This window comes from Rhinoderma darwinii, unplaced genomic scaffold (assembly GCF_050947455.1).
Source record: "Rhinoderma darwinii isolate aRhiDar2 unplaced genomic scaffold, aRhiDar2.hap1 Scaffold_499, whole genome shotgun sequence".
NCBI lineage: Eukaryota > Metazoa > Chordata > Amphibia > Anura > Rhinodermatidae > Rhinoderma > Rhinoderma darwinii.
Window position 1 is genome coordinate 104726 of NW_027464046.1, and position 25632 is coordinate 130357.

General features: G+C 48.5%; 6 non-coding genes across 6 annotated transcripts; all 6 read right to left on the bottom strand.

The window, feature by feature from the left end:
- Window positions 1-5678: 5678 nt before the first annotated feature.
- Window positions 5679-5869, bottom strand: LOC142720475 (U2 spliceosomal RNA). The gene has a single exon (XR_012873258.1). It is a non-coding gene; the product is annotated as a U2 spliceosomal RNA (small nuclear RNA).
- Window positions 5870-7115: 1246 nt separating this feature from the next.
- LOC142720530 (U2 spliceosomal RNA) lies at window positions 7116-7310 on the bottom strand. The gene has a single exon (XR_012873307.1). It is a non-coding gene; the product is annotated as a U2 spliceosomal RNA (small nuclear RNA).
- A 6136-nt stretch (window positions 7311-13446) lies between these two features.
- Window positions 13447-13637, bottom strand: LOC142720503 (U2 spliceosomal RNA). Its single transcript, XR_012873285.1, has one exon. It is a non-coding gene; the product is annotated as a U2 spliceosomal RNA (small nuclear RNA).
- A 7872-nt stretch (window positions 13638-21509) lies between these two features.
- Window positions 21510-21700, bottom strand: LOC142720504 (U2 spliceosomal RNA). The gene has a single exon (XR_012873286.1). It is a non-coding gene; the product is annotated as a U2 spliceosomal RNA (small nuclear RNA).
- Window positions 21701-22938: 1238 nt separating this feature from the next.
- LOC142720478 (U2 spliceosomal RNA) lies at window positions 22939-23129 on the bottom strand. The gene has a single exon (XR_012873260.1). It is a non-coding gene; the product is annotated as a U2 spliceosomal RNA (small nuclear RNA).
- A 1234-nt stretch (window positions 23130-24363) lies between these two features.
- On the bottom strand, window positions 24364-24554 carry LOC142720479 (U2 spliceosomal RNA). The gene has a single exon (XR_012873261.1). It is a non-coding gene; the product is annotated as a U2 spliceosomal RNA (small nuclear RNA).
- Between the last annotated feature and the right edge of the window lie 1078 nt (window positions 24555-25632).

The following is a 25632-nucleotide window of genomic DNA, read 5'->3' on the forward strand; positions in this document are numbered from 1 at the left end:
GGGGCCTTGTGCACATTTATTTTATTTAATTTAGCTTGGACCATCTCTACATTCATCCAATTCAGTATATCAACTGATATATTAACAGCACTGGCACCGGCTACATCAGCTGCTCCTTCTTCTGTTGTATATACAGAGCTAAAGAACCCATTTAGTAACTCTGCCTTCTCTTGATCCCCTGTGATCAACTCCCCATTACCATTATCTAGGGGTCCTACATGTTCAGACCTTGGCTTTTTTGCATTTATATGCTTGAAGAATTTTTTAGGATTTGTTTTACTATCCTTGGCCACCTGCCTTTCATTTTGTATTTTTGCTAATTTTATTACATTTTTACAGATTTTATTAAGCTCTTTATATTTTACAAAGGCTACAGCTGTACCCTCAGATTTGTATTTTTTAAATGCCCTTTTTTTGTCATGTATTGCCCCTTTCACAGAAGGTGTAAGCCATGTGGGGTTTAATTTGAGTCGTTTATACTTATTTCCTGTAGGAATAAATTTTGCACTATAATAACTCAAAGTAGATTTGAAAATCTCCCATTTATCATTTGTTCCATTATTTGACATTAGTTCTTCCCAGTCTATATCCTGAATTGCCGCCCTCATCCTGGGGAAATTGGCTTTCTTAAAATTAAATGTTTTTGCCCTCCCAGCCTGCGTTTGTTTTTTACAGTATAGGTAAAATGTAACTATATTGTGATCACTGTTACCGAGGTTTTCACGAACATTGACATTCCCAACAAGCTCTGCATTATTAGAAATGACCAGATCCAACAGAGCTTCACCTCTAGTCGGGTCTTCCACAAACTGGCCCATAAAATTTTCCTGCAACAGGTTGAGGAAATGTCTCCCCTTTGCAGTTGAAGCCGAACCATGACACCAATTAATATCCCGGAAATTAAAATCTCCCATTATCACTACAGTACCCGCCTGTGCAGCCCGCTCCATCTGTTTATATATCTGACCTTCCATCTCCTCAGTTATATTGGGGGGTCTATAGATTACACCAAAAGTAATTTTTTCAGTGTTTACCTCCCTTTCTAGTTCCACCCACAAGGTTTCAACCTCCTCACAGTCTTCACCCACTATTGTCTCTTTCACACTCGCCTTCATATCACTTCTCACATACAGACATACACCACCACCTTTCCTATTTGTCCTGTCTTTACGAAAAAGTGTAAAACCCTGTAGATTTACAGCCCAGTCATGTGAAGAGTCCAGCCATGTTTCAGCAACACCAACTATATCTATATTTTCTTCCAGTATCAAGGCCTCCAGCTCCCCCATTTTGCTTGCTAGACTTCTGGCATTTGTGAACACACACTTTAACTTGCCTGTCAGTTTTTCACTTTTATTATCAGAAATGTGATTTGACATTAATCGGTCCTTTTTATTTACACTGATGTTTTGTAACGAAAGGATCTCCTTATCTTGTTGTCTAGTCCTCTCCCCACATTCTGTATCTCCCCCCACCAATATAGTCTGACCCCTCTCTAACCTGGCTACCCCTTTTTTTTCTACATTGGCCTCCCTCCTCAGCCCTAGTTTAAATACTCCGCCACCCCAGCTAGAATTCTCTCCCCCAGCACAGCGGACCCCCTTCCATTTAGGTGCAAATCATCTGCAGAATACAGTTTGTACCCCAATGAAAAGTCAGCCCAGTGCTCTAGGAACCCAAATCCTTCTCCTCTACACCAAGACTTCAGCCATGCATTTAACTCCCTAAGCTCCCGCTGTCTTTCCTGTGATGCGCATGGCACAGGCAGTATTCCTGAGAATACAACCTTGGAGGTCCTTCCCTTCAGCTTGTAGCCTAGTTCTTTAAAATTATTCTTAAGGCTCCTCCACCTACCATTTATTCTGTCGTTGGTACCGACATGGACCACGACAGCTGGATCATCACCAGCCCCTCCCAGCAATTTGTCCACCCGTTCCACCACATGCCGAACCCTGGCACCAGGGAGACAGCAAACCATTCGGTTGAGGTGGTCTTGGCGACAAATAATTCTATCCGTCTTCCTGATTATAGAATCCCCTACGACTATCAATTGTCTTGGCTTACCTGCATTACCATCCCGCCGACTACTAGCTGGGCTGTTCTCCCGGCTGTTAGGGAGATCAGTATCCACTAGGGCTGCCATTTCTGAGACTGACACCCTCGCATCATCACCCAACTTGGCAATTTTGCCTGGAATGTCAGAAACCGGATCGGCCTTCCTTGTCTTTGACCCCTTTCTACTGCCCCTAACTACATTAACCCAGCTACTTACCTGATCCTGCTCACCCATGTCTTCACCCTCCAGTTGTAACCCACTAACTGCATGCTCTGTGAGCAGCAAGCTCCGTTCAAAATTGTCTATCCTCCTCAGTGTTGCATTCTGCTCCTCCAGATCTCTAATACGAGCTTCCAGGTGAACAATATGCTCACATCTGCCACAGAGATATTCACCCTGGAACTCCGGCTCCAGTCGTGCATACATAGGCTGCAGGAAAAAAACAGAGGCTGCCAGGCAAGATAAATAATTGAAAAGAGCAACCCTTCTCACTTTTGTCTTTGCGCCCCTCACGTTGAGGGAGATTCCCTTTATCTCAGACATTGGAACTGTAGGGAGAAAAAATTGTCTTGATTTTAAAATTATAAATAATATTGGTAATTAAAATCAGACTGTCTCTCCACCAGCAACACCAGATATCTCACTTGAACTCGTATACCCGCCCCCATCCAAGCTTAGCGTCTGAAGGGATGACGCGGGAGAGGAACTACCTTCAGAGAGGGTATTGCCAACAACCCCGGCCTCGTACACAGGGAGCCCAAACTCATTCAGCCTTACCTGGGTCTCATATGGCGCTCTACTGAGGTCCATGTCCGGTGGGTCCCCCCAGGGCCCCGCCACTCCCCCCTGGGGCTGTGATGGCCTTTCTGGAGGGGGAGGTTGTGCACAAGGCGGGGTGTCAGTATTCTCGGAGGGAGCAGTGCCCGCCCTCCTCACCAGTCGCGGCGAGGAGGGGGTCCTAGGAGGAGCCGCATCTTTCTTCACTGATATATCCATCTGCTCCTCCCCTGACTCCCTCCTACCGACTCGGCCTTGTCTTCCCTTTTTACGGGGACCCACCGGTACCTCATCATCCTCATCCGAGTCGGACGTTAGAGACCCAGGCTTTGGAGCAGGCCCAGCATCCCCCTGGCTACCAGCCTTCTGGGGCGCCTCCGATTTTTTCCCGGCCTGCTCCATATCGGCCTTCCGCTTTGACTGCCGCTTTTCCTTTGCACTGGGCTCCCTTTTTTCCTCTGGGGTTGCTGGCCTCGAGGTACCTGCTTTGGCTCCCGTACTTCGCACCTTGGAAGCCCAGGTACCTCGCTCCTCTATCTGAGTGCTGGTCTGTTCCTCTCCTTGGGGACGGGCCTGGTCTGCTGGCGGAGCACGTGGGGGCGCTTCGGGTTGCTCTTCTTCTTCTTCTCCTCGGTACCTATGAGGGCAGGAAAAATACAGGTGACCAGTTTTTTGACAAAAATTACATCGCTTTTCTTCTGTGCATTCTCTCATGGTGTGATTTTTACTTCCACAGTTCCTACAGGTGACATCGCAGCTAAAACTGGTGTGCCCATAGGTACCGCAGGTCCTGCAGAAGTTTGGCATCCCTGAAAAGTAGAGGTCGCCATTCACATTCCCTATTTTAAAACGAGCCGGTGGTAATCTCGTATTTTGGGTGGAGGGGTCCTTTATCAGCGTCACAATAAATTTCCACTTGACAGTCCACACTCCGCACTCGTTCATTACTCTCCCCAACAGTTTAACGTTTCTGAAGTAAGCAGCTAAGAACGCCGCCACTTCCTGATCCTTTACGTATGGGGAGTACATTTTAATCACTACGAGTTTGGTAACTTCAAATGCATGTTCGATTACCTTGACGCCCGAAGACGTGAGTTGAGCTTTCTCCCTCTCAGCTTTTTCCATGGCATCACGGAGGATTCCTTCTCCCATAAATGTAACATCAAAAACTCCACGCTTCGGGTAGTCCTGGATCGCCATAATCTCATGCTTGCGGACTGCCAGTAGTTTCTCAAGGATATCGAGTACCAAAAACTTAATCCCACGTGGACCGCCTCCACCCTCTGTCAAGACGAATCTTGCAGAGTTTTTCAGCCGGGCATATACCGGCACCGCATCTGGTTCGCCCGCCATCGCCTAGCCGGGTCGAACCGCGCAGCTTGCGCTGCTCCCTATGGGGTCCGGAGACACACCAAAGGGCTGGGGGGGGGATCGCAACTCGTTGCTCAGGACTAAGCCTCTCTCCCAAATAGCAGCACGGGGGTGAAGTCCAGGCGAACCTGGACGATCCCCCGAGGCCGAGAGAGAGGGTACCTGAGCACCTTCCGACTAAAAACCTCCTGTATAAATACACTTGGTCTTAGCCAAAAGGCCGAGAAGCGATAACCCGAACGGGCCGCGCGTTGCCCGAGCCTGCCCGATACTGCTGTTCAGCCCTTGCAGCGATTCAGCCTACTTCTAGGCAATTCCATGGGGCCCTGCAGGCTCACACACTCACAGCTACACGGGAGGTGAATAAAGGCCGGAGAGGAAGCCAGACAGGATTTGCTTCTTTTGCTTGCACCACAATGCAGTGCTGAAAGAGGAGGAATCTACATAAAAACGCCTTCCTGGCAACGCCCAAATGCCCTGCTGCCATGCAGATAAACACTGGCAGCGGCAGCAAGTGCATGCCCACAGCCACCCCTTGTTCCTTCACACCTTGTATCAGCTGTAATCCAGTCCAGTCCAGTGCTGCCTGCTGAGCAGCACTGACCAACACTGCCTGGGCCCAGGCTTTTATCTCTGAGGCCCCATTATGATGTCAGAAAGCTGGCTCTGGCTCCTCAGGGCTCCACTATGACACGTGCAAAGTTCCGTCTGAACTTTATATAAGACGGTGCGGCTCAGTCAGTCACTCAGTGTTGCCTGAGAGGGCAACACTGCAACAGCCGGCCGCCAGGCTGTCTTTTTTTGCACAGCTAGTTGCCTCCAGGAGGCCACAAGAGGGAGACAAGGGACTGCAAAATGGAAAATAAGCATCCACCAACTTTACAGACAACTTCTCCTTGCTCCTACAACCTCCATCCTTGCACAGTTTGTTATTCTTCTAGGTAACATAGTAACAAATCCAAATTGCTGCTCTCTTTGTAGGCAAGCAAGGCTTTGTTGCAACTGCAATTCTTACTCCTTCTTGAAATGTAGGGACGACAGTACATTCCATCACATCCATCTAGTGTACACAGGTAGGTCCATTGTGGCGGGCGGGCGGGCGGGCGGGCGGCTTTAATGGCTGTTTGCTGTTCCCCTACTCCACTCCACTATTTGACTGTGGTGCTGCATCAATCAGTGGCTGGCTCAGGTGCAGCTCTTTAACTTACCTAAAAGGGAGGGCGGAGAGAAGACAAGGAAGGTGAATGAGCTGTTCCAATGTGAAATGCCGGAAACACAGACACACAGACGACACAAAACAAGAGGTGGCAATGTATTCATTAATTGCATTTAATCAATTAGCTCATTATCACTCATGCATTGTCCAACAGGTGTTGAAATAATGGGATTAAAAGGGGAGATCCCTTCAGAAAGACAGAAACAATGGCAAACACAAAAAACACTTTTGGAATCTGATTTTAGTCAACACATAAGGAAAGGGTGCACCGGTCCTGGAAATACTGCAATACCAGGTCAATGCGTGGAGTGGACAGAGCAAGCTCTATTTCCATCTCCCTGTTCTAAAAATCCATTTAATATATGGTCCCCAGATAGGGGACGTATCAGATATTAAACTGATAAGAACAGATACTACACTTGATCTTAGCCAAAAGGCCGAGAAGCGATAACCCGAACGGGCCGCGCGTTGCCCGAGCCTGCCCGATTCTGCTGTTCAGCCCTTGCAGCGATTCAGCCTACTTCTAGGCAATTCCATGGGGCCCTGCAGGCTCACACACTCACAGCTACACGGGAGGTGAATAAAGGCCGGAGAGGAAGCCAGACAGGATTTGCTTCTTTTGCTTGTACCACAATGCAGTGCTGAAAGAGGAGGAATCTACATAAAAACGCCTTCCTGGCAACGCCCAAATGCCCTGCTGCCATGCAGATAAACACTGGCAGCGGCAGCAAGTGCATGCCCACAGCCACCCCTTGTTCCTTCACACCTTGTATCAGCTGTAATCCAGTCCAGTCCAGTGCTGCCTGCTGAGCAGCACTGACCAACACTGCCTGGGCCCAGGCTTTTATCTCTGAGGCCCCATTATGATGTCAGAAAGCTGGCTCTGGCTCCTCAGGGCTCCACTATGACACGTGCAAAGTTCCGTCTGAACTTTATATAAGACGGTGCGGCTCAGTCAGTCACTCAGTGTTGCCTGAGAGGGCAACACTGCAACAGCCGGCCGCCAGGCTGTCTTTTTTTGCACAGCTAGTTGCCTCCAGGAGGCCACAAGAGGGAGACAAGGGACTGCAAAATGGAAAATAAGCATCCACCAACTTTACAGACAACTTCTCCTTGCTCCTACAACCTCCATCCTTGCACAGTTTGTTATTCTTCTAGGTAACATAGTAACAAATCCAAATTGCTGCTCTCTTTGTAGGCAAGCAAGGCTTTGTTGCAACTGCAATTCTTACTCCTTCTTGAAATGTAGGGACGACAGTACATTCCATCACATCCATCTAGTGTACACAGGTAGGTCCATTGTGGCGGGTGGGCGGGCGCGCGGGCGGGCGGCTTTAATGGCTGTTTGCTGTTCCCCTACTCCACTCCACTATTTGACTGTGGTGCTGCATCAATCAGTGGCTGGCTCAGGTGCAGCTCTTTAACTTACCTAAAAGGGAGGGCGGAGAGAAGACAAGGAAGGTGAATGAGCTGTTCCAATGTGAAATGCCGGAAACACAGACACACAGACGACACAAAACAAGAGGTGGCAATGTATTCATTAATTGCATTTAATCAATTAGCTCATTATCACTCATGCATTGTCCAACAGGTGTTGAAATAATGGGATTAAAAGGGGAGATCCCTTCAGAAAGACAGAAACAATGGCAAACACAAAAAACACTTTTGGAATCTGATTTTAGTCAACACATAAGGAAAGGGTGCACCGGTCCTGGAAATACTGCAATACCAGGTCAATGCGTGGAGTGGACAGAGCAAGCTCTATTTCCATCTCCCTGTTCTAAAAATCCATTTAATATATGGTCCCCAGATAGGGGACGTATCAGATATTAAACTGATAAGAACAGATTTTTTTTTTTTTTTTTTTTTTTTTTTTTTTTTAAAACCTTCAGGTTTGGATTAATTATTTTTAAAAACACTCGTTCATATCCTGTCGATACTTACTATCAGTATCCTAGACATTTCTGAACGATTCCATCCAATCATCATCAGGCTTTTTCATTTTGGTTTTTTAAATTTTCATATAACACAAAGCAAATACAGAAACAATATAAAAATTCCACCTCTCCACTACACTCTCACCATATACCTCCACTTCAAAACCTTCCAAATCCCTTCTGCATCCACCTCCCCCAACCTTTCCTTATCTACCAAATACACTGTATACATCCTATCCAATACCATTCTCAAACATCCTTCCACAGTTACATCTTTCTTTCTAAACACATACAGGTTCCTAACATCCCACAAAACCTCTTTTATAATTGCTAATATGACAAATAATACCCTTTGATTTTTCTGACTTACACTCGCAAGCCCAAACAAAACTATTTCCATGCATAACCTATTAATCCCAACCAACTCCTTAAGTAACGGACCCATACCCCTCCAAACTCCCTGTGCCACCCCACAATTCCAAAACAGATGCACTATACTTTCACTCCCACCACAATTCTCTCTTGGACACAAATCACTCCTCACAACTCCACGATTTTTCTGAAACTCTCTAACTGACAACCCACCATGCAAACTCTGCCATACAATCTCTCTCTATCTATTTGTAATACCATCTGTCCTCAACCCCTTCCACACCTTACCAACACACTGACCTCTCACCATATTTATATTACATTGGACTTCCATATCTTTTATACACTTAAACACACTCTTCTTATCTTTCAAACACTCTTTCTTCACCGCTGTCAATCCAAATTTCCTCATAAAATTCTCAATAAACTCATACCATTTAGGACTCACAAACGCATACGGCTTCCTTAAATCTCTTTTTATCCATCCTATTTTCCCTAACACCTTCCCACCCAGAAATCTCACCATGCATGCAAATTTCCAATCACCTCCCAGCATCCTCTTCACTGCAAACATCACATTCACCCCTAAATACACTTCAATATTAGGAAAATTCATACCCCCATTCACCCAGTCCTTCAGCACAGTCTCTCTTCTCACTCTCTCCATTGTCGTTCCCCAAAAAAACACAAACATAATTCTATTCAATTTCCTTACAACCATATACCCCGGAGGAAACACCACAGCAAGATACAGAAAAATCGGCAAAATCACACTTTTTATCACCATTATCTTTCCTTCAAACGTCAACTCTCTCAAACTCCAAAATCTCAACTTCCTACTCACTCTTTTCTCCACATCTACCCAACTCTCACTTCCATCCAATTTTTCATCCATTTTAACCCCCAAAATTTGAATCGCACCGTCCACTCTTTTCACCCCCAAGTCCTCATTCATACCTGAACATCCAAACCTCTTATACTCACTTTTCTTCCAATTTACCCTAAAAGCTGACGCACCACAAAACAAAGACACCAATAATTTTGCCCTCCTCAAAACTGCAAAAGAATCACACAGCACACACACATCGTCCATATACGCCAACACTTTCAGCTCTTTCCCACCACTCCCTGGAATCTGCACTCCTCTCATACACTTATCCTTCCTAATCATCTCTAATAATGGTTCTAAAGCACACACAAAGATTATAGGGGACAAAGGGCATCCCTGCCTTACACCCGAACACACCTTCACTTCTTCACTCACCCATCCGTTTATCAAAATCTTACTGCCCACACCCTTATACAACATCCTCACCATATTCACAAACTCTCCAGGAAACCCCATCCTCACCAACACTCTAAACAAAAAATCATGCGACAACCTATCAAACGCTTTTTCAAAATCAATAGATAACACACTAAGCTCTTGCTTTCTCTCCCTTGCATCCCACAACACATCTCTCAACAAACAAAGATTCTCCCCAATCCTTCTCCCAGGAATTCCACACACTTGATCCTCCCCAATCACCTGATCGATCACATCTCTCATTCTATTGGCAATCATTTTAGCAAAAATCTTGTAATCCACATTCAACAAAGTTATAGGTCTCCAATTCCTTACATCCTTCTCATCCCCTTTCTTATAAATCAGCACAACCACTCCACTCTTCATACTCTCCGCCAATCTACACTTTTCCCGCATAAAAACATATATCTCAATCATATCTAACTTAATCACATCCCACATTCGCTTATAAAACTCCACTGGCAACCCATCCTCTCCCGGTGTTCTATTCACTGACATGCTTTCAATAGCTGATTTAACCTCTTCCTCCCCAACTCCTCTCACCAGCCTATCATACTCCACTCTGTCCACCTGCTTCTCAATCACAGCCACCACCTCCGACTCCAAATCTCTATCACACTCCTTTACTGCATACAATTCTCTGTAAAACTCTTCAACCACTCCTAACACCACTTTCCCTTTTACCACATTCCCATCCTTATCATACACACATACCAAATCCTCTTTTCTCCCAATCACTTTTTAAAAAAAATATCTCGAACATTTCTCATTCTTTTCTAACTTATCCAATCTTGCTTGATACATAATTTCCTTACCCTTTTTCACCATCCATTCTTTCATATTCTTCTTAACTTCCTCAATCTTCTCATCCACCTCCCAACCATTCTTCTTCAAACTTCTCAAAAACCCCAATCTTTTATACAAGCACTCATACTTTCTCCTTCTACCAGCTGCTCTTCTATAACCAACTTTCTTAAAATATACTTTTGTCTTTTCCTTCACCCAATCCCACCACTCCAACACATCTACAAACTCATTCTTCCTTCTACACCAACTCCCATACAAATTAACATATTTCCCATACACCTCCTCATCTTCTAACAAATTAACATTTAATTTCCATAAACCCCTCCCACTTATACATTCCACATCCAAAACCAGTTCACACATCACACACTCATGATCCGAATATATTACCCTCATTTGCATATAATTTTTGCCCATAATACCTTTCGACACAAAACACATATCTAGTCTCGAACTATAAATACCCCTGTCTGAAAAATATGTATCTTGGGGGTCTACCCCACATAATTTTATCACATCCTTCAACTGAAAATCAAACAATATATTTTTAACCACATTACCAGACACATCCACATTTTTTCCATCAATCTCACAATTAAAGTCCCCTATCCACACAACCGGATCCTTCCCAGGCAAAAACATTTTAACTTTTTCAAACAATTCCACTCTTTCATTCTTATTAACTGGAGCATATATATTAATTATACGAACATTCACTCTATTAAATCTCACCACCACCATCACACACCTTCCCTCCTCAATAACAGTATGACTACAAATTTCTATTTTTTTGTTTTTGAATAAAATCCCCACACCATCATTTCTATTTTTGTTTGACACTGACCATATTGCAGGCCCGTGCACCCACTCCTCCTGCCCTACCACAAAATCCAATCCACACTCTTGAACACAAATTACATAAACATTTTGATTTGCTAATATATCTAGTATAAGAGCTCTTCTGGCTCTACTCCTAAACATACGCACATTGGATGACAAAAACTTCAAAGACATAATCTAAAACAACCCAAAGGAAGAAAATTTAGCAACGCCATTATTTTAAGATTTTCCTCTGGAGTACTTTGGAAGAACCTTCTCCGCCAGAGCCTGTATCCATATGGGCCTCAAATAAACATTCGAATGGGTTCTCCAACGAAATCGCCTCTTCTTCCACCTTCTCAAAACGTGGCTTTTTTGCCGTTTTCCTGGGGGGACGAAAACATTCTGCACCTGTGACAGTCACTTCCCCCCCAGGAGGTTCATCTTCCTCGGAGAGAGACCAGTCTATTCTTGCTGACTCATCAATCAAAATGCTCATGGGAGATTCCACAGCTGGGCTAATCAACCCCTCCCCCATTTCCACCTGCTGCTGGTCTTGCACAGCTTCATTTTGTCTTTTTTCAGCCTCCTCAGACATCCTCAAGAATCTTGCTCCTTCCTCCCTCTTCCTATCAAGATCCATTTGATTCCTTTGCTTCCTAGCCTCCTCCTGCTTCTTCCTTTCTTCCCTCCTCTTTACCACTTCAGGACAGTCTCTGTACATATGCCCAGTCAATCCACATAAATCACAGGCTCTAGGCTGTGGACACGCCCCAGCCTCATGTCCAGGATTTTTACAGTTCCTGCACAGTTTAACCCCTGGGCAATCCTCCTTTAAATGGCCAAATTTAAAGCAGTTCCTGCAAAAGGATGGCTGTCCTTGATAATACAGATAGCCTCTGTTTCCAGCCACAGAAAAATTGGCAGGTGGGTGTCTCACTCCCCCAATACAGCTTTCATCAGGTCTTAATTTCACCCAGAATTTATATGTTCCATTAAAGATGTTAAGGATACTTTTCTGCCTTACCCCTCCTTTCACACTTAAACAGTACTGTCCAAGAAAGTTCTTTAGGATATTAACATCCGTGAAAGGGTTAAACACATGGATAAAAACAGTTTTTTCTTCTAGTTCAAACAGTGGAACAAATGTGACATTCCTCAGTACCTGGTTAGATGCATTGGTCTTCAGACATTCATAGAATAGCAGGCAGGTCCCATCCACATAAAAGGAAATGTCATAGATACCTTGTTTTTTTGATTCTTGAATACAAAAAACATCATTTTCCAGGGAAATACCAGCCATCTTCTCCACAATTTCGTGTCCAACATATGAGATGCTGTTCTTCACGCTGTCAGAGATCTCCACCTTCAGCCGGACTGTCTTCTGGATACCTGAGGAAAATTCCATACCTGCCATCTTTTCAGCCTATCGGTCCAGGACCATAGGAGGATCGCCACTCAAAAGGTCTCCTGCTACCACAGGAACACTCGCACCCCCGACCCAGACCAGAGCAATAAACTCTGATCTGAGCCAAAAGGCCGAGAAGCGATAACCCGAACGGGCCGCGCGTTGCCCGAGCCTGCCCGATACTGCTGTTCAGCCCTTGCAGCGATTCAGCCTACTTCTAGGCAATTCCATGGGGCCCTGCAGGCTCACACACTCACAGCTACACGGGAGGTGAATAAAGGCCGGAGAGGAAGCCAGACAGGATTTGCTTCTTTTGCTTGCACCACAATGCAGTGCTGAAAGAGGAGGAATCTACATAAAAACGCCTTCCTGGCAACGCCCAAATGCCCTGCTGCCATGCAGATAAACACTGGCAGCGACAGCAAGTGCATGCCCACAGCCACCCCTTGTTCCTTCACACCTTGTATCAGCTGTAATCCAGTCCAGTCCAGTGCTGCCTGCTGAGCAGCACTGACCAACACTGCCTGGGCCCAGGCTTTTATCTCTGAGGCCCCATTATGATGTCAGAAAGCTGGCTCTGGCTCCTCAGGGCTCCACTATGACACGTGCAAAGTTCCGTCTGAACTTTATATAAGACAGTGCGGCTCAGTCAGTCACTCAGTGTTGCCTGAGAGGGCAACACTGCAACAGCCGGCCGCCAGGCTGTCTTTTTTTGCACAGCTAGTTGCCTCCAGGAGGCCACAAGAGGGAGACAAGGGACTGCAAAATGGAAAATAAGCATCCACCAACTTTACAGACAACTTCTCCTTGCTCCTACAACCTCCATCCTTGCACAGTTTGTTATTCTTCTAGGTAACATAGTAACAAATCCAAATTGCTGCTCTCTTTGTAGGCAAGCAAGGCTTTGTTGCAACTGCAATTCTTACTCCTTCTTGAAATGTAGGGACGACAGTACATTCCATCACATCCATCTAGTGTACACAGGTAGGTCCATTGTGGCGGGCGGGCGGGCGGCTTTAATGGCTGTTTGCTGTTCCCCTACTCCACTCCACTATTTGACTGTGGTGCTGCATCAATAAGTGGCTGGCTCAGGTGCAGCTCTTTAACTTACCTAAAAGGGAGGGCGGACAGTAGACAAGGAAGGTGAATGAGCTGTTCCAATGTGAAATGCCGGAAACACAGACACACAGACGACACAAAACAAGAGGTGGCAATGTATTCAATAATTGCATTTAATCAATTAGCTCATTATCACTCATGCATTGTCCAACAGGTGTTGAAATAATGGGATTAAAAGGGGAGATCCCTTCAGAAAGACAGAAACAATGGCAAACACAAAAAACACTTTTGGAATCTGATTTTAGTCAACACATAAGGAAAGGGTGCACCAGTCCTGGAAATACTGCAATACCAGGTCAATGCGTGGAGTGGACAGAGCAAGCTCTATTTCCATCTCCCTGTTCTAAAAATCCATTTAATATATGGTCCCCAGATAGGGGACGTATCAGATATTAAACTGATAAGAACAGATACTACACTTGATCTTAGCCAAAAGGCCGAGAAGCGATAACCCGAACGGGCCGCGCGTTGCCCGAGCCTGCCCGATACTGCTGTTCAGCCCTTGCAGCGATTCAGCCTACTTCTAGAAGAGGCTGGACGCAGCCTGCAGGGCTTAAGGGGAAGCCTCCATGACCTCCCTGGTAGGGAAAGGGTTAATAGGTAAGGGAGAGTTGGAGGGAGAGTGAGGAGGAGGGATAAGGAGGAGTCAGGGGGCCGTTGCTGGGCTTCCCGCTGTTTTTCGGCATTGAGCCGGAAGCAGCGGGAGAAGTAACACAGGGAGAGACAAGCTCCCCGTTGCCGCGCTCACTCAGTATGGCAGAGGCAGGGTTGTTAGAGCAGCTGCGTGCTGCTGCTGTGCACCACGGTCTCGGATGGCTGGAGGAGACCGTGGCTGCATTAGCAAGGATCCCGGACGCCGTGTTGCCACGTCAGGCACGGCGTTCGGGGTCTGTTGCAGGAGACAGGCTCCCCTCCCCCGGCCCCCTTCCTAGCATGGCGGCGGGGGGGGAGTCGACAACAACTGCTCCTGTCCGGAGCAGGCAGAGAGCGTTGCCGGGGGTGACGGCGATGCAGGCCGGGTCGACTCGTCCCTCCCGGCGGTCTCGACCTCCAGAGCGCCTCAGTCCTGAGGCGGTCCCGCGGACACGGCGTCGCAGAGGGGGCCCGATCACGGACGCTGCAGGCCAGGCAGCTGGGAGGACCGCCTCTTCCCAGGCCCTGCGTCCTGGCAGGAATCCCAAGCCGCGACGGGGTCCGGCGGTATGCAGGGAGTCGCAGGCCGGGCTCCCTGTCACCCCTCCCCCATCGGATGGAAGATTCGGAGGACAAGGTACGGCCGCCCCGCCTGGTGATGTTCCGGCCAGGGGGCAGGCTTCTTCAGGATCATCGAGACGGACGCCTAGATCTACAGCGACGTCGAGGCAGCAGGTCCGGTCGGAAGTCTGGGTTCCAGCGGTCGGGCGGCAGGTTGCCGGCCCATCGGTCAGCGCTTCATCATCTCTGTTCCGAAGATGTCGGTGGGATGGCCAGTCGTCTGCGAGAGAGGAGCTGGAGGAAGGTGAATTGGACGCGTATCGTCGAGGTCAGGATGGTCCGGCTGACGGGAACACAGCGCCTGTGCAGCCCGGTGAGTGTATAACTCCATCATTGTCATATCCAGCGATTTTTATGTCGGGTGTCGGCGGGGGGGTTGCTAGCGTCGCATCGGTGGCCGGTAGTGGCGCGGGCGGGCGTGATGGCCCGGGTCTGGGAGATTTAGTGGGTTGCTTGAGAGAGCTGGTCGGGCGCCTAGATAGGGCGGTGGCGCCGGTAGTCACGGAAGTGTCCCCGGCGGTAGTTTGGGAGGGTCCCAGGGACGTGGGATTGTTACAAGCGCGGCCCGTGACGGCGGTTAGAGAGGCGGTCGCAGTGTCGGTACAGACCGAGGCGCAAAAAGATGGCGATCGGGTGCGTATTGATGATCGTGCTCGTGGGGAGGTGTATGTTTGTTTCGAAGGTCCGTTGGGGGCGCATTTAAAGCAGGAGGTGCGGGAGCGGATCTGGAAGGACGAATATGTTGAGATTTTTTCTCTTTTGCCGCTCGCTAAATTTAATTTAGATAAGAGCAAGCGGGACGAGAGTAAAAAGGACGAGGAGGAACGGCGGCGGTATAGGCTTATCCCGCAGACGTTCGTCAATTGGTCGCAGGCGTTCGCCATATTAGCCAGTGTGATAGGGGAAAAGGCGCCGGAAAATTGTTCGGCGTTGTTTTGTTATTTTGATGCCATTGGGGAGGCTCATAGGGCGTATGGGGGTCAGGCGTGGCTGCGATATGATGAGCAATTCCGTCAGCGGAAAGCGGTTCGGCCGGCGATTCGGTGGGACCAGAAGGATATTGCTCTCTGGTTACGGGTTACGGCTCCGGTTAGGCAGTCTTTTCCCGTGAGCGCCGGCCAAGGAGGCCAGTCTAGTCAGGTTGGACAAGGCGGCGGGGGAAAGGCGGGGTTTTGCTGGCAATTTAATGAAGGCCAGTGTAAGTTCGGGGCCACGTGCAAGTTCAAGCACGTGTGTTCCGAGTGTAATGGTGCATCACACGGGGCGGCAAAATGTATGCGTAAAAAGAGGTCAGGGAACCTGTCCTCCGCGGCTGGTCAAGGGGGTGTCACCGGTGAGGGTGGAAAAGATGGCCCCTTATCTAAATGAGTATCCGGATAGGGCGGCGGCTAAATTGTTTTACGAGGGGTTTTTGTGTGGGTTTTGTTATTCCTCCGCCTCCTTATGAGGTGCCGGTTACGCGGAGGAATTTAAAATCGCCTTACTTGCATGCCAAGGTCGTGTCGGACAAATTGTTAAAAGAAGTTTTGTTGGGTCGCATGTCGGGGCCTTTTTGTTGATTCGCCAGTAAAAGATTTAGTTGTGTCCCCGTTGGGTATTGTTCCTAAGCGCGAGCCCGGAAAATTTCGTTTAATTCAACACTTATCGTATCCCAAGGGTTCGTCGGTAAAGGACGGGATAGATCACGAGTTGTGCTCCGTAGTTTATACCTCTTTCGATAAGGCGGTGGGTTTAGTGCGGGCTGCGGGTCCGGGCGCGCTGCTAGCAAAAAAACCGACATCGAGGCGGCGTTCAGGTTGTTGCCAGTTCATTCAGAAAGCCAACGGCTGTTGGGCTGTTTTTGGGAATGGGGCTTTTTAAGTGGATCGGTGCCTTCCGATGGGGTGTTCCCTTTCTTGTGCATACTTCGAGGCGTTTAGTAGCTTCGTGGAGTGGGTAACGAGGGGAGTATCCGGGGTCGACTCGTTGATCCATTACTTAGATGATTTCTTGTGCGTGGGGCCGGGGGGTTCGCCGGTTTGCGGTAATTTGCTTTATGCACTACAGAAGGTGGCAAGGGATTTTGGGATCCCTTTGGCGCCAGGAAAAATGGAGGGCCCAGTAGCGACGATTTGTTTTTTGGGAATTGAAATAGATTCGGTGGCAATGGAGTGTCGTCTCCCTGCGGAGAAGCTGGGTGCTTTGAGGCTGGAGGTACGGCGGGCTTGTAGACCGAAGAAATTGACGCTGCGGGAGCTTCAGTCGCTGCTGGGGAAGTTGAATTTCGCCTGCCGGATTATGCCAATGGGGAGGGTGTTTGGTAGACGGTTGGCGGCGGCAATGGCGGGAGTGCGTGCGCCGCATCAATTTTTGTGCGGCTCAAGGAGGAGCACCGAGCTGATCTTCAGGTTGGGATGACTTCTTGGGCCAGTACAATGGTCGCTCGCTGTGGATGGCCCCAGCGCAGGATACGAGTGATTTGTATATTTTTACGGATGCGGCTGGGGCGGGCGGTTTTGGGGGCTTACGGCGGAGGTCCGTGGGGCGCAGGTCAATGGCCGGCTAGTTGGGTGTCCAGTGGACTCACGCAGAATCTGGCCCTGCTCGAGCTGTTCCCCATCGTGGTGGCGGCGACCATTTGGGGGGACAGGCTCAGGGATAAGAAGGTTTGTTTTTACTGCGACAACATGGGGGTGGTGCTGGCCATTAATAACATCACGGCGTCCTCTCCTCCGGTAGTTCAATTGTTGCGACATTTAGTGTTGGTGTGTTTGTCGTTGAACGCGTGGGTGGTGGCGGTGCATGTGCCGGGAGTACGGAATTGTATCGCTAATGCTCTTTCTCGCTCGCGGTGAAACCGGTTTCGGCAATTGGCACCGGGAGCGGAACGGCTCGGTTTGGCTTGTCCGGAACATCTTTGGGATCTGGTCTCGGTCCCGTGGAACAACTGGTAAAAAAGGTCTTTGGCGCGCACGACGTGGAGTGCTTATTCTGCTTGTTGGAGGCAGTGGGAGGAGTGGGTAAGAGAGTGGGTGACGTCAATACGGATAGAGACAGGTTGGTGGCACTTTTGTACTGGTTAGGGGACGCCTGGGAGGCGGGGTTTTTTCTCAAAACCTGACCAATTGGGGAAGGGTAAGCTGATAGTTTTGTTCGCCCTTCCGGGGTCGGTTATGTGCCCAGTAGAGTGCATGCAGGGTTTTAAGCCGCGAGCGGGGCCTCCAGATTTGCCTTTGTTACGTCATGTGGACGGGTCGTTTTTGTCCAGGTTTCAGTTTGGAGCTGTATTTAAAAAATGTTTGACGGCGGTTGGTGTCGCGGCGGGCTCATATTCATCTCATTCCTTCAGGATTGGCGCAGCAACTGAAGCGGGGCGCTGGGGGTTGGATGATGAAGGGGTTCGGCACATTGGTCGTTGGGAGTCCAACAGATTTAAGTCCTATGTCCGCCCCCATTTGTTATGAGGTTTGTTGTTAACGCTTAAAGAAATGTTTTATATGGTGGTGTCTAATTGTTTTCTGTTTCAGATTCGCCTCCGTAATTGGTGTGGTTGCTGGGTCATTCTTACGTGCACTGGGGGGCTTTGAGGGCGGACGTCCGCCCGGACGGTCGCCAATTGCGCATTCCGCGACAGGATGCGGTTGTGCATTGGCTGGGATTTAGAGGTATGTCATGGAGCAGGGTGTTGGCGGAATTCCAGATATATGCCCGGCTTGATAGGGTTCCGGAGGTCTTAGTGTTGCACGTGGGTGGGAATGACTTAGGAGTCCGCCCCTTTCGTGAGTTGGTGCGGGACATCAAACACGATATGTTGTGTTTGTGGGTTTCTTATCCCAAGTTGGTGATAGTGTGGTCGGACATAGTCCCGAGGAAACATTGGCGGTTGGCTAGGTCAGTGGAGAGAGTCAATAAGGCTCGCATTAAAGTTAATCGGGCGGTGTCCCGTTTTGTAGCAAAAAACGGGGGCATTTGCGTGCGGCACAGGGATTTGGAGTCAGGAGTGGGGAACTTCTGGAGGAGTGATGGGGTTCATCTGACCGAGGTTGGCATTGATCTTTGGAGCTTGGCGATAGCAGAAGGAATAGAAAGGGCGGTGGTGGTGTGGCGGAACTCACAGGCTTAAGGTGGTCAAGGCCTGTTTCGCTGTGGCGGGGGGAGTCCTTGAGGCCAGTCAGTACAAAATGGTGGGGGGGTCGCATCGGGGGTATGCGTCCCCCAAAAAAGGTACATGGTTGAAGACTTCATCGGGTGTTATCCCTTTGAAGTGGTCTTCTGGTGGAAGGTATATCACTTGAAGGCTTCATCGGGTGTTATCCCTTTGAAGTGGACTTCTGGTGGAAGGTATATCACTTGAAGGCTTCATCGGGTGTTATCCCTTTGAAGTGGACTTCTAGTGGTCGGTATATCACTTGAGGGCTTCATCGGGTGTTATCCCTTTGAAGTGGACTTCTAGTGGTTGGAGCCATCTGCAGAGGTGAACGGTGCTTCCGAGCTGGTTTACGGCTGGAGGTAATTACTGGTTTGCAGATGGCTAACTCGGTGTGTTCTTAAAAAAGGAATATCTAAAAGGGCTTCAAGGACTTCCTCTGCTCGGGTTAATGTTAACGTTAAAATTGTTATTTACGATTCTGACCCATGTTGGGTCATGTGAATTATTAGGAGGAATTCTCTGGTGGATTCCTAACTAGTTATCCGAATGTTTCGGATTTAAATTGTTTTTATAAAACTGTGAAATTAATAAACGGCTGCTGTGGCCATTTCACATCCAACCTCGGTGTCACGTGTCTTTCCTAAAGGTGGGGGTGGAGGGATAGGATGGGTAAGGGAAGGTTCATTAACACACGACTCTACTTAGGCAGGTCAAGAAGAGGCTGGACGCAGCCTGCAGGGCTTAAGGGGAAGCCTCCATGACCTCCCTGGTAGGGAAAGGGTTAATAGGTAAGGGAGAGTTGGAGGGAGAGTGAGGAGGAGGGATAAGGAGGAGTCAGGGGGCCGTTGCTGGGCTTCCCGCTGTTTTTCGGCATTGAGCCGGAAGCAGCGGGAGAAGTAACACAGGGAGAGACAAGCTCCCACCCTCCCGCCCTTGATTTGTTACCCCTGTGGGTCTTTATGTACGTCTGTCTATGAGTGTTGTGTTTGATTTGTGTGCTTATTTAACATGTTTTTCTTTTTTCCGGAGTAGGTTCTGTTGTCATGGCAGCTGGCGGGGGGAGTCCTTGAGGCCAGTCAGTACAAAATGGTGGGGGGGTCGCATCGGGGGTATGCGTCCCCCAAAAAAGGTACATGGTTGAAGACTTCATCGGGTGTTATCCCTTTGAAGTGGTCTTCTGGTGGAAGGTATATCACTTGAAGGCTTCATCGGGTGTTATCCCTTTGAAGTGGACTTCTGGTGGAAGGTATATCACTTGAAGGCTTCATCGGGTGTTATCCCTTTGAAGTGGACTTCTAGTGGTCGGTATATCACTTGAGGGCTTCATCGGGTGTTATCCCTTTGAAGTGGACTTCTAGTGGTTGGAGCCATCTGCAGAGGTGAACGGTGCTTCCGAGCTGGTTTACGGCTGGAGGTAATTACTGGTTTGCAGATGGCTAACTCGGTGTGTTCTTAAAAAAGGAATATCTAAAAGGGCTTCAAGGACTTCCTCTGCTCGGGTTAATGTTAACGTTAAAATTGTTATTTACGATTCTGACCCATGTTGGGTCATGTGAATTATTAGGAGGAATTCTCTGGTGGATTCCTAACTAGTTATCCGAATGTTTCGGATTTAAATTGTTTTTATAAAACTGTGAAATTAATAAACGGCTGCTGTGGCCATTTCACATCCAACCTCGGTGTCACGTGTCTTTCCTAAAGGTGGGGGTGGAGGGATAGGATGGGTAAGGGAAGGTTCATTAACACACGACTCTACTTAGGCAGGTCAAGGCAATTCCATGGGGCCCTGCAGGCTCACACACTCACAGCTACACGGGAGGTGAATAAAGGCCGGAGAGGAAGCCAGACAGGATTTGCTTCTTTTGCTTGCACCACAATGCAGTGCTGAAAGAGGAGGAATCTACATAAAAACGCCTTCCTGGCAACGCCCAAATGCCCTGCTGCCATGCAGATAAACACTGGCAGCGGCAGCAAGTGCATGCCCACAGCCACCCCTTGTTCCTTCACACCTTGTATCAGCTGTAATCCAGTCCAGTCCAGTGCTGCCTGCTGAGCAGCACTGACCAACACTGCCTGGGCCCAGGCTTTTATCTCTGAGGCCCCATTATGATGTCAGAAAGCTGGCTCTGGCTCCTCAGGGCTCCACTATGACACGTGCAAAGTTCCGTCTGAACTTTATATAAGACGGTGCGGCTCAGTCAGTCACTCAGTGTTGCCTGAGAGGGCAACACTGCAACAGCCGGCCGCCAGGCTGTCTTTTTTTGCACAGCTAGTTGCCTCCAGGAGGCCACAAGAGGGAGACAAGGGACTGCAAAATGGAAAATAAGCATCCACCAACTTTACAGACAACTTCTCCTTGCTCCTACAACCTCCATCCTTGCACAGTTTGTTATTCTTCTAGGTAACATAGTAACAAATCCAAATTGCTGCTCTCTTTGTAGGCAAGCAAGGCTTTGTTGCAACTGCAATTCTTACTCCTTCTTGAAATGTAGGGACGACAGTACATGCCATCACATCCATCTAGTGTACACAGGTAGGTCCATTGTGGCGGGCGGGCGGGCGGGCGGGCGGGCGGCTTTAATGGCTGTTTGCTGTTCCCCTACTCCACTCCACTATTTGACTGTGGTGCTGCATCAATCAGTGGCTGGCTCAGGTGCAGCTCTTTAACTTACCTAAAAGGGAGGGCGGACAGTAGACAAGGAAGGTGAATGAGCTGTTCCAATGTGAAATGCCGGAAACACAGACACACAGACGACACAAAACAAGAGGTGGCAATGTATTCAATAATTGCATTTAATCAATTAGCTCATTATCACTCATGCATTGTCCAACAGGTGTTGAAATAATGGGATTAAAAGGGGAGATCCCTTCAGAAAGACAGAAACAATGGCAAACACAAAAAACACTTTTGGAATCTGATTTTAGTCAACACATAAGGAAAGGGTGCACCAGTCCTGGAAATACTGCAATACCAGGTCAATGCGTGGAGTGGACAGAGCAAGCTCTATTTCCATCTCCCTGTTCTAAAAATCCATTTAATATATGGTCCCCAGATAGGGGACGTATCAGATATTAAACTGATAAGAACAGATACTACACTTGATCTTAGCCAAAAGGCCGAGAAGCGATAACCCGAACGGGCCGCGCGTTGCCCGAGCCTGCCCGATACTGCTGTTCAGCCCTTGCAGCGATTCAGCCTACTTCTAGGCAATTCCATGGGGCCCTGCAGGCTCACACACTCACAGCTACACGGGAGGTGAATAAAGGCCGGAGAGGAAGCCAGACAGGATTTGCTTCTTTTGCTTGCACCACAATGCAGTGCTGAAAGAGGAGGAATCTACATAAAAACGCCTTCCTGGCAATGCCCAAATGCCCTGCTGCCATGCAGATAAACACTGGCAGCGGCAGCAAGTGCATGCCCACAGCCACCCCTTGTTCCTTCACACCTTGTATCAGCTGTAATCCAGTCCAGTCCAGTGCTGCCTGCTGAGCAGCACTGACCAACACTGCCTGGGCCCAGGCTTTTATCTCTGAGGCCCCATTATGATGTCAGAAAGCTGGCTCTGGCTCCTCAGGGCTCCACTATGACATGTGCAAAGTTCCGTCTGAACTTTATATAAGACGGTGCGGCTCAGTCAGTCACTCAGTGTTGCCTGAGAGGGCAACACTGCAACAGCCGGCCGCCAGGCTGTCTTTTTTTGCACAGCTAGTTGCCTCCAGGAGGCCACAAGAGGGAGACAAGGGACTGCAAAATGGAAAATAAGCATCCACCAACTTTACAGACAACTTCTCCTTGCTCCTACAACCTCCATCCTTGCACAGTTTGTTATTCTTCTAGGTAACATAGTAACAAATCCAAATTGCTGCTCTCTTTGTAGGCAAGCAAGGCTTTGTTGCAACTGCAATTCTTACTCCTTCTTGAAATGTAGGGACGACAGTACATTCCATCACATCCATCTAGTGTACACAGGTAGGTCCATTGTGGCGGGCGGGCGGGCGGGCAGCTTTAATGGCTGTTTGCTGTTCCCCTACTCCACTCCACTATTTGACTGTGGTGCTGCATCAATCAGTGGCTGGCTCAGGTGCAGCTCTTTAACTTACCTAAAAGGGAGGGCGGAGAGAAGACAAGGAAGGTGAATGAGCTGTTCCAATGTGAAATGCCGGAAACACAGACACACAGACAACACAAAACAAGAGGTGGCAATGTATTCATTAATTGCATTTAATCAATTAGCTCATTATCACTCATGCATTGTCCAACAGGTGTTGAAATAATGGGATTAAAAGGGGAGATCCCTTCAGAAAGACAGAAACAATGGCAAACACAAAAAACACTTTTGGAATCTGATTTTAGTCAACACATAAGGAAAGGGTGCACCGGTCCTGGAAATACTGCAATACCAGGTCAATGCGTGGAGTGGACAGAGCAAGCTCTATTTCCATCTCCCTGTTCTAAAAATCCATTTAATATATGGTCCCCAGATAGGGGACGTATCAGATATTAAACTGATAAGAACAGATACTACACTTGATCTTAGCCAAAAGGCCGAGAAGCGATAACCCGAACGGGCCGCGCGTTGCCCGAGCCTGCCCGATACTGCTGTTCAGCCCTTGCAGCGATTCAGCCTACTTCTAGGCAATTCCATGGGGCCCTGCAGGCTCACACACTCACAGCTACACGGGAGGTGAATAAAGGCCGGAGAGGAAGCCAGACAGGATTTGCTTCTTTTGCTTGCACCACAATGCAGTGCTGAAAGAGGAGGAATCTACATAAAAACGCCTTCCTGGCAACGCCCAAATGCCCTGCTGCCATGCAGATAAACACTGGCAGCGGCAGCAAGTGCATGCCCACAGCCACCCCTTGTTCCTTTACACCTTGTATCAGCTGTAATCCGGTCCAGTCCAGTGCTGCCTGCTGAGCAGCACTGACCAACACTGCCTGGGCCCAGGCTTTTATCTCTGAGGCCCCATTATGATGTCAGAAAGCTGGCTCTGGCTCCTCAGGGCTCCACTATGACACGTGCAAAGTTCCGTCTGAACTTTATATAAGACGGTGCGGCTCAGTCAGTCACTCAGTGTTGCCTGAGAGGGCAACACTGCAACAGCCGGCCGCCAGGCTGTCTTTTTTTGCACAGCTAGTTGCCTCCAGGAGGCCACAAGAGGGAGACAAGGGACTGCAAAATGGAAAATAAGCATCCACCAACTTTACAGACAACTTCTCCTTGCTCCTACAACCTCCATCCTTGCACAGTTTGTTATTCTTCTAGGTAACATAGTAACAAATCCAAATTGCTGCTCTCTTTGTAGGCAAGCAAGGCTTTGTTGCAACTGCAATTCTTACTCCTTCTTGAAATGTAGGGACGACAGTACATGCCATCACATCCATCTAGTGTACACAGGTAGGTCCATTGTGGCGGGCGGGCGGGCGGCTTTAATGGCTGTTTGCTGTTCCCCTACTCCACTCCACTATTTGACTGTGGTGCTGCATCAATCAGTGGCTGGCTCAGGTGCAGCTCTTTAACTTACCTAAAAGGGAGGGCGGAGAGAAGACAAGGAAGGTGAATGAGCTGTTCCAATGTGAAATGCCGGAAACACAGACACACAGACGACACAAAACAAGAGGTGGCAATGTATTCATTAATTGCATTTAATCAATTAGCTCATTATCACTCATGCATTGTCCAACAGGTGTTGAAATAATGGGATTAAAAGGGGAGATCCCTTCAGAAAGACAGAAACAATGGCAAACACAAGAAACACTTTTGGAATCTGATTTTAGTCAACCCATAAGGAAAGGGTGCACCGGTCCTGGAAATACTGCAATACCAGGTCAATGCGTGGAGTGGACAGAGCAAGCTCTATTTCCATCTCCCTGTTCTAAAAATCCATTTAATATATGGTCCCCAGATAGGGGACGTATCAGATATTAAACTGATAAGAACAGATACTACACTTGATCTTAGCCAAAAGGCCGAGAAGCGATAACCCGAACGGGCCGCGCGTTGCCCGAGCCTGCCCGATACTGCTGTTCAGCCCTTGCAGCGATTCAGCCTACTTCTAGGCAATTCCATGGGGCCCTGCAGGCTCACACACTCACAGCTACACGGGAGGTGAATAAAGGCCGGAGAGGAAGCCAGACAGGATTTGCTTCTTTTGCTTGCACCACAATGCAGTGCTGAAAGAGGAGGAATCTACATAAAAACGCCTTCCTGGCAACGCCCAAATGCCCTGCTGCCATGCAGATAAACACTGGCAGCGGCAGCAAGTGCATGCCCACAGCCACCCCTTGTTCCTTTACACCTTGTATCAGCTGTAATCCGGTCCAGTCCAGTGCTGCCTGCTGAGCAGCACTGACCAACACTGCCTGGGCCCAGGCTTTTATCTCTGAGGCCCCATTATGATGTCAGAAAGCTGGCTCTGGCTCCTCAGGGCTCCACTATGACACGTGCAAAGTTCCGTCTGAACTTTATATAAGACGGTGCGGCTCAGTCAGTCACTCAGTGTTGCCTGAGAGGGCAACACTGCAACAGCCGGCCGCCAGGCTGTCTTTTTTTGCACAGCTAGTTGCCTCCAGGAGGCCACAAGAGGGAGACAAGGGACTGCAAAATGGAAAATAAGCATCCACCAACTTTACAGACAACTTCTCCTTGCTCCTACAACCTCCATCCTTGCACAGTTTGTTATTCTTCTAGGTAACATAGTAACAAATCCAAATTGCTGCTCTCTTTGTAGGCAAGCAAGGCTTTGTTGCAACTGCAATTCTTACTCCTTCTTGAAATGTAGGGACGACAGTACATGCCATCACATCCATCTAGTGTACACAGGTAGGTCCATTGTGGCGGGCGGGCAGGCGGGCGGGCGGGCGGCTTTAATGGCTGTTTGCTGTTCCCCTACTCCACTCCACTATTTGACTGTGGTGCTGCATCAATCAGTGGCTGGCTCAGGTGCAGCTCTTTAACTTACCTAAAAGGGAGGGCGGAGAGAAGACAAGGAAGGTGAATGAGCTGTTCCAATGTGAAATGCCGGAAACACAGACACACAGACGACACAAAACAAGAGGT